This window comes from Procambarus clarkii, chromosome 40 (assembly GCF_040958095.1).
Source record: "Procambarus clarkii isolate CNS0578487 chromosome 40, FALCON_Pclarkii_2.0, whole genome shotgun sequence".
NCBI classification, from domain to species: Eukaryota; Metazoa; Arthropoda; class Malacostraca; order Decapoda; family Cambaridae; genus Procambarus; species Procambarus clarkii.
In genome coordinates this window covers 29,227,028-29,239,770 of record NC_091189.1, presented here as the reverse complement: position 1 = coordinate 29,239,770, position 12,743 = coordinate 29,227,028, and positions in this window count along the sequence as shown.

Genomic DNA, 12,743 nt, shown 5'->3' with positions numbered 1-12,743 from the left:
TCCTATAAAGGTGTTCCTTATTCCGACTTTTACCCAGTTATTCATGCCTCCATCCTTGCCCGATGGCAGAGTTGTTGGTCTTCTGTTATTAGTAACAAAACTGAACTATTTGCCTTGCTCCTTGCACTGAAATGTGTACAAGTCTCCAAACTTGATACATTAATTGTAAGTGACTCCTTATCATCCTTAAATGCTCTCAACTCTTTAAGACATAACTGTAACACGCTCGAGTCCGAAGCTAGACACAAATACAACAAAATTATTGAGGATGGTAACAGAGTCCTCTGCCTTTAAAGGAGCCGTTGAGTGTAACCTTGGATTGTCAATGAGCAATCTGAGAGCAGCAGTACACCGAGAACTCCAACAAGATCTTGTAGATCTGAGGCAAAGTGAAATTGACACCAGTAATTCTATCTATCATCATACTATCATGCAAGAGGAGCCACACATCTATGGATCATCCAATAAAATCAGCAGACTTCTAGATGTTACTACTGCTCGGCTTAGACTCGGTTACAAGTATCTCTGGGAATTCTCATTATCTGCTGATGTACACCTGACTAAATGTAAACTGTGTCAACAAAATTATTCGCACACCCTCCGTCACTATGTGATGGATTGCGAAAAGATACGTGAATTTAGAGACAATTCTATAACCAATGTTCCAGCAATGTGTAAATATTTCATTCAAAATGATCTGCTACCAGAAATTTTAGCCAAATATCCCCAGTTTGCTAACTGTAGGTAGTAACTGAGTGATTGCAACCTATCCACCGCTGCCCACTGGATGGGGGGCGGTGTGCAGGACAAACATAAATTGTGACACTAGCTCTCCACATATGTCAGTTGCTTAATTTAGAACCTGTACTTGAGGTCGATCTCGAACCCATTGTTGATGTGACGACTTATATTGAATTTTGTAACTAGCTTATCAAGATTGTAACTTGCTTAGCTAAATGAATTGTGGGGTTCAGTCCCTGAGCCCATTATGTGCCTCTGTAACCCTTTCCACTACCGCCCACAAGATGGGTATGGGGTGCATAATAAATGAACTAAACTAAAAAAAAATATTTCTATGATAAAAAGTATACCAACCGTTTTTTTGAGACTTTCTTGATTATGTGTTGTATGTATGTGGGTGCTGAAGTTGAGTCTCTTGTCTATGTATAGACCAAGAAACTTTCCATCATTTGTATTGCTGATGTTAACATTGTCTATCTAAAGCTGAATTGCATTTCTCGATTTACTTCCAAAGAAGATGTAGAAGTCTTTTTTCTGTTTGGGGAGAAAAACTCGCGCCTAGTGTGGGGGTACTTACTTATTATATTTAAAGATTTTAATACATATTTATATAATAAAATATAAATTATTATAGAATAGTATTAAATACTTATTTATGAATAAGTATTATGAACGTAAATGATAAGTTGTTACATATAAATAACTATAAATGCAGGTATAAGTATTGCATAAGTAAATGTAAGTATATAATTATTGCTAAGTATGAAGGTAAGTATTATATAGTATGTAAGTATAGCAGTCCATAAGTATAAAAGTATTACATGGTATGTAAGTATAGCAGTCCAAAAGTATAAATTTTTAGTTTAGTTCATTTATTATGCACCCCATACCCATCTTGTGGGCGGTAGTGGAAAGGGTTACAGAGGCACATAATGGGCTCAGGGACTGAACCCCACAATTCATTTAGCTAAGCAAGTTACAATCTTGATAAGCTAGTTACAAAATTCAATGTAAGTCGTCACATCAACAATGGGTTCGAGATCGACCTCAAGTACAGGTTCTAAATTAAGCAACTGACATATGTGGAGAGCTAGTGTCACAATTGATATGTTTGTCCTGCACACCGCTCCCCATCCAGTGGGCAGCGGTGGATAGGTTACAATCACTCAGTTACTACCTACAGTTAGCAAACTGGGGATATTTGGCTAAAATTTCTGGTAGCAGATCATTTTTAATGAAATATTGACACATCGCTGGAACATTGGTTATAGAACTGTCTCTAAATTCACGTATCTTTTCGCACTCCATCACATAGTGACGGAGGGTGTGCGAATAATTTTGTTGACACAGTTTACATTTAGTCAGGTGTACATCAGCAGATAATGAGAATTCCCAGAGATACTTGTAACCGAGTCTAAGCCGAGCAGTAGTAACATCTAGAAGTCTGCTGATTTTATTGGATGATCCATAGATGTGTGGCTCCTCTTGCATGATAGTATGATGATAGATGGAATTACTGGTGTCGAGTGCATGGGGGGGAGTTGTGTAAAACCCTGGTTTGTGCCTCGGAGAGGTTGCAGGATCCAGTAAGTTCAGTAGAACTTCGGTTTCAACTCCTTTTACCATGTCGTAACTCAGTCGATTAAGGCAGCGTCTGGGATGCTCTCGGACGCAGGTTCGAATCCTCGTCACGGCCCTTGTGGATTTGTTCATTTACTGGTATCGATTTCACTTTGCCTCAGATCTCAGATCTACAAGATTTTGTTGAAGTTCTCGGTGTACTGCTGCTCTCAGATTGCTCATTGATAATCCAAGGTTATACTCAACGGCTCCCTTAAAGGCAGATTCTTTGGCTAACTTATCAGCTCTATCATGCATTCGGAGGCCAACATGAGATGGAGACCACATGAAATGGACTCTGTTACCATCCTTAATAATTTTGTTGTATTTGTGTCTAGCTTCGGACACGAGCATGTTACAGTTATGTCTTAAAGAGTTGAGAGCATTTAAGAATGATAAAGAATCACTTACAATTAATGTATCAAGTTTGGAGACTTGTACACATTTCAGTGCAAGAAGCAAGGCAAACAGTTCGGTATGAAGGGTAGAGGCCCAGTTGTTTATGCGGACTCCCCACTCAAAATTTAAGCCATCACCCATTGTTAGGACAAATGCACTTTCCATCAATTTTATCGCTGATGTTAACATTGTGTATCTGAAGCTGAATTGCATTTGTTGATTTGCTTCCAAATAAAATGTAGGTCTTTTCTATGTTTAGCGTGAGTTTGTTGGTTGACGTCCACAAGTGGACTTTTTTTAATTCATTGTTTACAACTGTTACGGAAATCTCCTTGTTTAGGCAAGGTGATCCTGCCTATTCCTTTACCGCCTATTCAACAACATATCTTCATACTTAAGTAAAAGAAGCTGCAACCCATCCTCGACTCAAGTCCATTACATTCAGCAGTCAACCCCACAGACGCATTTATAAATTTTAACTTGCTGTTTATTCAAAACGGGAATTTTCTCAAGTATAAATTAATATTATAATATATTAGCATATTGTGTATATATAGGCATAGGTTAGGTGTTTAGGTTCTGTTGGCGATTATTTGTATTTGTAGTAGGTGAGTGAAGCATTTATAGCGTTGTGATTCGAACAAAATTCGTCAGTGAAGCACTTGTTCCGGATATGTTCGAACGTCAGCAGTTGTGAGTCGTGTGTAAACCGCTTTTCATTCATAAACAGGGGGTTTGGCGGGTGCATGGAATCACTTTTGGATCTTTGTTTGGAGGACGGGCTGGGCCAACACCACTCGCCGGTCGACCAAATGAACCACTAGTTAAGACTGCCGGCGATAGTTACCTGCACATCAGCGCCCCCTACACGAGGCCTGGCCGCCTATATAAGCAGCTCACCACTGGCCAGATCTCACTTCCTGTTGACAGTACACAGCAGTACACGAGTGAAGCAGTACACAGTTACTCCCTCAGTTGCTCTTTTTAGTACAGTGCGACCATGTCCCCCAGGATATGACTTTCCTAACCATCCTTCTGAAATTATTAACGTCAGAAGGACACAGTGATCTCGTAGCAAGAGCAAGGAAAATTGCTGAAGATGACAGGAATAATAAACCAGAGGATAACCCTATTCACAATGAACCACTGTGGCAAATTGCAGGAAACGGAAAGGCAAACAAACGAAGAACAACCAAAGAACCCCCAAAGAAACCAATTTAGAAGTCAGCCAGAACCCAAGAGCAGCCCCCAAACCAATGCCAAGGACTATCTTCAAAGCAAAAAAATAGATGGTCCCACTTATGCTTGCAATGCCGCACTGGGAAAAGGATCATCCAGGATCAGATCTCAGAGCCAAACCTGATATTAGAGGCAGATATAACATATCCACAGCTAATCCAAATATAACTACAAACCTCAGGAATACAGACGACCTAGTTGAACTAAAACCAGAGGAAAAAAATCGCCAAAATGATAGTACATTTCCCGGTTGAAGTTCATGCAGACTCTTAGAATGCCCAAATGTCACAATGGCGGAAAGATGTAAACACAACAATGTAGAAACAAGACAGGTTCTCGTAACAATAAGAACCTCGCATTAACAGTCTTAATATTGGGATTTATGACCAATTCAGTCTAAGGCTGTACAATCCAGAGCCCCATGCGCTGTTACAGATTCAGATGTCGGCGCTTCGGCCACCATAAAGATGCCTGCGGAGGCCCGGAACGATGTGGAGTATGCAGCGAGCTCCACAACACCGACATATGCAAGATCCTGCATAAAGAAGGCAAACAAACGGAAAGGCAAATGTCCAGGCTGCTGGGATACACATCACGCCTGCAACAAACGATGTCCAGAAAGGGTAAAAAGAATAAAAGCTTTCGGATGTACCCAGCAACCCAAAGTCAACTTCTAGACCACAATCGACCAGACCCTCGGTAAAAAACCAGTGGTACACTCCTCGACAAGTCCGAAGAAACAAATCGGCAACAGACTAATGCACAAATTCCTTCTAGTCTGAGCAAGAACAGGGCCTCCAATAACTGGAGAAAACAAAGCACTACTCCACAAGGCAACTGTGACGGACTTCGGCGCCATCTACCATCCGGGTGCCGAACTATACAAGTCGACCCTCCCAGTAATCATAGCTTCCCATCTTTTAGTCTGCCAGGCTGAAAGGTGACGAGAGACCAGAGGCAGGCAAGGGAAGGCAGTGGAGTCGGGACAGTGGAAGACAGAGGTTAACGTGGATGGACTAGCCAAGTGGGCTGGTCGAGCGCTGTGGACTCCGGTTTTGAAAGGTACTAACCAGTGGGGCTGGTCGGGTGTTGCTGGCTTTGTTGCCAGGGCGTACCAGCGAGTGCCCAAAGAAGACCTCGGCAGAAACACTGTGATTGTCAACCGTGAAGCAGGCTAGCGTAAGGGCTAGCAACTCCAATCCGTTTGACCACCCATAGCGTTGTATATATATTATATATGGATTCTTACGGTGATGGGAAATAATAACGGGATATTTTAATTGTCTTTCTTTTAATATTACCTTTTAAACATTACACTACATATCCATCAAGATTAGAGTCCTCTGAACTTCTGATCTAAAATAGAGCCAAAATTAAATACTACGAAGATAAATTTGCCCAAATGAAGGGCAACGTTAAGAAAACATGGAGCACAATTTAACAAATATTGAGATCAAAAAAAATTTAAATAACAAACCAATACTCCTGTCCAATAACAATGGTCAGCTTACAGCCTCTGACACTGCTATAGAGTTCAATCGGTTCTTTTCTCCCATTGGGTGATCCCTTGCAAATGATATTCCATCTTCCAGTACTGATGTTTAGGACTATCTTACAGGTAAATACCCCTCACTGTCTGGCCCATTGCCTTTTGCCTGTTTTGATTATTCTTTCGTCCTTCTTTTGTTTTGACGTCCGGGTGTTTGAGGAGGCATACTCTTGCACCCGTAAAACTGTAGTACCCAACGTCTCGAGCGAGGGGACCCTTTTATTGTCAATCCCCCTTTCGTCACTGAACCCGCTCTCGACGGACTCATGGTTCTTAAGGTGGCGTTTGTGGGCGTATATTCACGACGCACCCCTGGGGGTCCCCGGCAAGATCGGCGATAGCTTCTTGTTGGGTGTCCTGCCTCTAATTGTGGCTCCATGGTGGGTGTGGGGGCACATTCGTGAATGAAAGTTTTCCCTCGTTTTCATGGCAGATAATGTTTCCCTTGTTCCTTCTCAGGCTCGTGGGGTGGGCGACCAAGCCCCCGAGTCGGACTGTGCTGGAAGATCAGGCCCTGTAGCCCCTGCTGCATTGGGCCCCGACGACCTGACTACTCCCCTCAGCTCCCCTCCCTCCTCTGCGGTAGGGTCGAGTCCCCAGCCCCCAGTGGTGACCACCTCGTCCCCTGGCACGGCTCGGTCTCTCATTGTGACTACTGCGCCTCTTACCCCCATGAACTCCGGGGGTTCTCAACGCCGTTCCCGCCACGGCCGCACTCGCACGATTCCTTCCCGTAATAATACTTACAACGCCTTGTTTGGTCCCGCTACGTGGGCTAAATACTTTGATCTCCACCATCTGGATTACTCTCCTCCAGACGATTTCTCCCTCCATAAACACCTTGTTGATTCAGTAGATGCCTCTGTTACTTTCAACTCCACCAGTTACGGTGGAGTTAGGCAGATGGATCTACAATTTCCTGACCAACAGAACCCAATGTGTAATAGTCAACAAAATAAAATCCAGCCCATCAACCGTGAAGAGCTCAGTCCCCCAGGGTACTGTGCTTGCTCCAGTACTTTTTCTCATCCTCATATCGGACATAGACAAGAACACAACCTATAGCACTGTATCATCCTTTGCAGATGACACTAGGATCTTCATGAGAGTAGGCAACATAGAAGACACGACAAACCTCCAGTCAGATGTAGATCAGGTCTTTCTATGGGCTACAGAAAATATGGTGTTTAACGAAGATAAGTTCCAGCTCATGCGCTATGGAAAAAATGAAAATATAAAAACGGAAACCACGTACAAAACTCGGGCAAATCATGACATAGAACGAAAAGGCAATGTAAAGGATCTGGGTGTACTGATGTCGGAAGACCTTACATTTTAAAGAACACAATAAAGTAGCAGTCACAACTGCCAGAAAAATGACAGGTTGGATAACAAGAACTTTTCACACTAGAGATGCTATACCGATGATGACACTTTTCAAAAAGCTTGTGCTCTCTAGAGTGGAGTACTGCTGCACAATGACCGCCCCTTTCAAAGCTGGAGAAATTGCCGACCTGCAGAGCGTGCAGAGATCCTATACTGCTAGAATTCACTCAGTAAAACACCTAAACTCTTAGGACCGACTAAAGAGCCTAAATCTGTACTCCCTTGAGCGCAGGCGGGAGAGATATATAATAATTTACACGTGGAAAATAATTGAGGGGCTGGTCCCAAACCTGCACACAGAAATAACATCACATGAGACCAGAAGACATGGCAGGATGTGCAGAATACCCCCGTTGAAAAGCGGAGGTGCAACAGGTACTCTGAGAGAGAACTCTATCAACATCAGAGGCCCGAGACTGTTCAACACGCTTCCGCTACACATAAGGGGCATAACTGGCACACCCCTCACAGTGTTCAAGAGAGAACTGGATAAGCACCTCCAAAGGATACCTGATCAACCAGGCTGTGACTCATACGTCAGGCTGCGAGCAGCCGCGTCCAACAGCCTGGTTGATCAGTTCAGCAACCAGGAGGCCTGGTCGACGACCGGGCCGCGGGGACGCTAAGCCCCGGAAGCACCTCAAGGTAAGGTAACGGTACGCGTGTCGTCGCTGCTCCTTCTCAGGATGCAGCTACTCACTTAGCCGCTTTGTCCTGCATTGGAGAGACCCCTGTTCGGGTCTCCAAGAACGCTCGGTTAAATGCCAGTGTTGGCACTGTTCTCCTCCCACACCATGTTGCAACTGGTGTTTGGGACGTCAAAGATTGCCATGAGGATATTAAACATATCCTCGAAGCCCAAGGCCATTCTGTCCTCCAGGTGGACACGTTTACTCGACCCCTTTCGTGGTCTTCGCCGTCAGCCCCTTCGAGTTGTAAAAATCGCCTTTGATAGTAGGGCCCTTCCATCCTCTATTATTCTTGCTGGTGCCAGATGTCAGCATGCTCTTTCGTTCAGGAGTACATTCCCTCTCCTAGACTATGCAATAAGTGTTGGAAGTTCGGGCACGGTGTCCTGAAGGAAGGAAGGAACTATCAAGGGGAAAGTGCCAAGTCATTACGACTATATAGCACTGGGAAAGGGTCAAGATAAGGATTTTGGAATGGGACGGGGGAGGGAAGGAGTGGTGCCCAACCACTTGGACGGTCGGGAATTGAACGCCGACCTGCATGAAGCGAGACCGTCGCTCTACTGGTGTCCTAAAATGCACCAGTACTGTGTATCTGTGCCCCTTGTGTGGGGACGATAGTCATTCTAAGTCAGAGTGCACTTCTCTCCAGGCTCGCTGCCTCAATTGCGGTGAAGCCCACCCTACCTTCTCACGCTCGTGTATGCACTACAAACTCGAAGAAGCCGTCCCCAACTTGAACCATCGTGATCGTCTGTCTTTTCCTGAAGCGAGACGCCAAGTTCGTCGTCTCACCCCTTTCGCGGGCGTCTCCTACGCTCGCCTGTTGCGTTTTACCTCTCCTCGTCCTTCCCGTCTTCATCAGTCTCACAACCATTTCCAGGCCTTAAACCCGACCACACCCACCACCTCCTTCCCTATTCCTTTGCCTCCTGTCCCGCATAGTCTCCCTCCCGGTTCTCCATCTGGGGTTTCCCCCCTTTCCTACCTAGTCCACCATATCTCCTTTGTCTTCTTCCCCATCTCCCCCCACTCTTTCTTCCCGACCCCCCCCCAGTCTCTTGACCCTCCACGCCACCTGTCTGTCCAGGCTGATATCCATCATCCTCCCAGCAATCTTCCTGTTATTCGCTACCGCTCCTCTTCTCCTGCTGAGACCACTGAGTCTCCCGGTATGTTGTTACTGGAATACCTGTCTCTTCGAGTCAGAAACGTAAGCCTGGCTACGGCTACTCTCCTTCCTCTCCAGCGGGTAAGAAGGCTTCGCTTTCTTCCTCACCCCCTCCCTCTGACTCTGTCACTACATCCATTCCCATTTCAGTGGTCGAACCCCCTGTCACAGATATGGAGGTTACTTTCACTCCCTGATTCCTTTTCTGTTGCTGCCCTTGCTGAGGTGCACTCCCTGCCTTCTGCCCCCCTTTCCTCCTCCAACTGTCCTTGCCTGCCCCTCTCAGTTGTCTCCTCCTCCTCCGGACCCCGTCAGTCCGCCTCTGGTCTGTCCTCTTGCTCCCTTCCCTCTCTCCTTACTAAGTTTACCCATGCTCCTAACCCTGATTTTGCCGACCCTGCTCCCGATCCTGACCCTGATCCTGAGATGCTTTAATAAACTGTTCTTCTATACCTTTATTTCTTTCTTGTTCTCTGCTACTGTCATTCTCTTTGATAATGTTTATTCTTCAGTGGAATATTCGTGGCTTTTATGCCAACTTTCATGAACTCCAACTTCTAATTACACAGTTTACACCGCTTTGTGTTTGTCTCCAGGAACCAATGCTTGGTGCTCGTCCTGGTCACTTTCGTGGTTATTCCTTTCTTTCTCCCCCCCCCCCTCTCTTGCTAAGCCCCATAACTCTACTGCTCTCTTAATTCGTTCTGATACTCCCTTCGTCCCCCTACTTCTTCCGTCCCCTATCCATTGTTCTGCTGCCCGTGTTTTTGTAGGTAAATGGTATACAGTCTGTTCCATTTATCTCTCTCCAAATGTCCCTCTTTCCCTTCCTGATCTTAAGCACCTCCTGGACTCCTTAACAGAGCCGGTGCTCCTTTTGGGTGATTTCAACTGTCGACATTCCCTCTGGGGTAATGTTCTGACAAACACCCGAGGCCGTCTTCTCAAACCGTTCGTCCTCGCTTCTTCTCTATCTCTTCTGAATTCTGGTGAGCCCACTCATGTGGACTCTCGCACTCGCACCCTTTCTTGTCTTGATCTTTCTCTCTGCTCGTCGTCCCTTTACTTAGATTTCACGTGGCAGGTTCTTGATGACATCTATAACAGTGATCATTTCCCCATCCTCGTTTCCTTTTTCTCTTTCCACCCTCCCCTTTCCTTCCCTAGGTGGCAGTTTGCCAAGGCTGACTGGTGCCTATTCACTCTCCGTGCTACTCTCTCTGACCTCTCCTCTCTGCCTCTTCCTCGCGCCCTCCTCCTTTTTTATGACACTGTCTTCAACGCTGCCCTCCACTCTATTCCTCGCTCTCCCCCCCGGGGCACACGGAAGTGTGTTCCCTGGTGGAATGCGGACTGTGCTCGGGCTGCCCGCTGTAAGCGTGCAGCCTGGAAAAAACCGCCGCCGGCAGACGGCTGATTCTATTATTCTGTTTCGGAAGGCAAGTGCGGTGGCCCGTAGGACAATCCGTACTGCTAAACGTGAGAGTTGGAAATCTGATGTTTCCACCATTACGTCCGATACTCCTCTACCGCAGATCTGGAAGAAGATCCGCAAGATTGCGGGTAAGTTCGTTCCAGATGTCTCGCCGGTTCTCCATCTCCGTGGTACTCTTGTGGCGGATCCAGTGCAGGTCGCAACCGAACTGGGTTCCCACTTTTCTTCTGTTAACTCTGGTTCTCATCTTCCTCAATCCTTCCTTCTTCGTAAGCCTGTTCCTGAATCTTATCCTTAAGATTTCCGGGCTCATCTCTGCCTTCCCAATAACGATCCTTTCTCTCTTTCTGAACTTCAGTCTGCCCTGGCCCTCTGCGGATCTACGGTGGCGGGCTCGGATGACGTTCATTATGAGATGCTTCGCCATCTCCCTCCGTGCACGTCTCAGTATTTACTGTCTGTATAACCAGGTCTGGGAGTCGTCGTCCGTCCCTGAGGACTGGCTCGATGCCATTGTACACCCTATTCGGAAACCAGGGTCTCTCGGTACGTCCCCTAAGGACTTCCGCCCTATTGCTCTCACGAGTTGTGTTTGCAAGCTTTTTGACCGTATGGTAAATGTCCGTCTGATGTGGTTCTTGGAACACCATCGCCACCTCTCTTCTTCTCAATTTGGTTTTCGCAAGTGCCGCAGCACGACTGATGTCCTGGTGAACTTGGAGATCTATATTCGTACTGCTTTTGCTGCGAAGACCTCCGTTGGTGCTGTCCTTTTTGACCTGGAAAAGGCTTATGACACGACTTGAAGATACCATATTCTGTCCCAACTTCGTTCTTTTGGCCTTCGTGGTAATCTCCCTCTCTTCCTTCAAAGCTTTCTCTCTCGTCGTACCTTTCGAGTCAGGCTTGGTGCCACTCTCTCTGCCTCTTTTCGGCAGTATGAAGGTGTGCCCCGAGGTAGTGTTCTGAGTACTACTCTTTTTCTGGTTGCCCTCAATGGTCTCCTTTCCTCCCTTCCTTCTGGCATCTTCTCCGCTCTTTATGTTGATGATCTTACTCTTTGCTGTCGGGGTGATGATTCGTCTCTCCTTCAACGGCAGCTTCAACTTGCGATTGATGCCGTGTCATCTTGGGCCACCAATCATGGCTTCAAATTCTCTACTACTAAGACTTGTGCCATGACTTTTACTCGGAAGTGGGTCGTTCTTCGTCCCTCTTTGTCACTTTATGGTCATCCCCTTGAGTACAAAGATTCCACGAAGCTTTTGGGGTTATTCTTTGACACTCGTTTGTCTTGGTCTCCCCATGTCTCTTACCTCCGTGTTAAATGCTCTAAGGCCCTTAACCTCCTTAAGGTTTTGTCCCATACTTCTTGGGGAGCGGATAGGCGCACGCTCCTCTATTTGCATTCCTCTCTCGTCCTGTCTAAACTCGATTATGGTTGCCCTGCTTACTTTTCTGCTTCTCCTTCTACTCTTCGCCGTCTTGATCCTTTGCACCATACTGGGTTGCGCCTCAGCTCTGGTGCTTTTCGTTCAACTCCTACCCTCAGCTTGTACGCTGACACTGGCTTTCTGTTTCTCCAGGATCGCCGTGATCGCTACAGTCTTCGCTATCTTACGCGATCCTTACAGCATCACCACTCTCGTCTCTATTGTGCTTTGACTTTTACCCCTCCTGTAGTTCCTGCTCCTCTTCACCACCTTCCTCTTTCTGTCCGTTTGTCTCGCTTACAAGATTCTCTTTCAGCTCATATTACCAATGTTTCTCTTCGTATTGTTCCATCCTTGCCCCCGTGGAGAGTCCCCCTTCCCAAATTTTGTACTTCTCTGACCCGCATCACTAAAGCTTTTACCCCTCCTACAGTTCTGAAACGCCTTTATCTTGAGCACTTTTCTTCTCACTCCCACTCCGTTCCTATCTTCACCGACGGGTCTAAGTCTGCTGACGGTGTGGGCTACTCTGTTGTTTTTCCTGACCACACTTATGTGTCACCTTCCTCCGGAGACTAGCATCTTCACAGCAGAACTTTATGCTATTCTCTCTGCTCTTTGTCTCCTGCTTTCCCGGTGTCCTTTGTGGTAGTAGTTGACTACTACCACAAAGTAGTAGTCAGTTGACTACTACCTACTAGTAGTTGACTAGTAGTATCCTCCTTTGTGTTAGTAGTTGACTCTCGTAGTGCCCTCAGGGCTTTAGGGTCCTTTAATCCAGTTCACCCGGTGGTCATCGAGATTCAACATTGGCTGTTTCTTATCTCCAGTAAATTTAAGTCGGTTGCGTTTTGCTGGGTTCCCAGTCATGTTGGTGTCTCTTTAAATGAGCGTGCGGATACTACCACTAAGGAAGCTATCCACACTTGTCCCATCTCCCGTAAAGGTATTCCTTATTCCGACTTTTACCCAGTTATTCATTCCTCCATCCTTGCACGTTGGCTGGGTTGTTGGTCTTCTGTTATTGGTAACAAACTGTGTACTCTTAAGAGTCGTGTGTCCCAGTGGCCTTCCTCCTGCT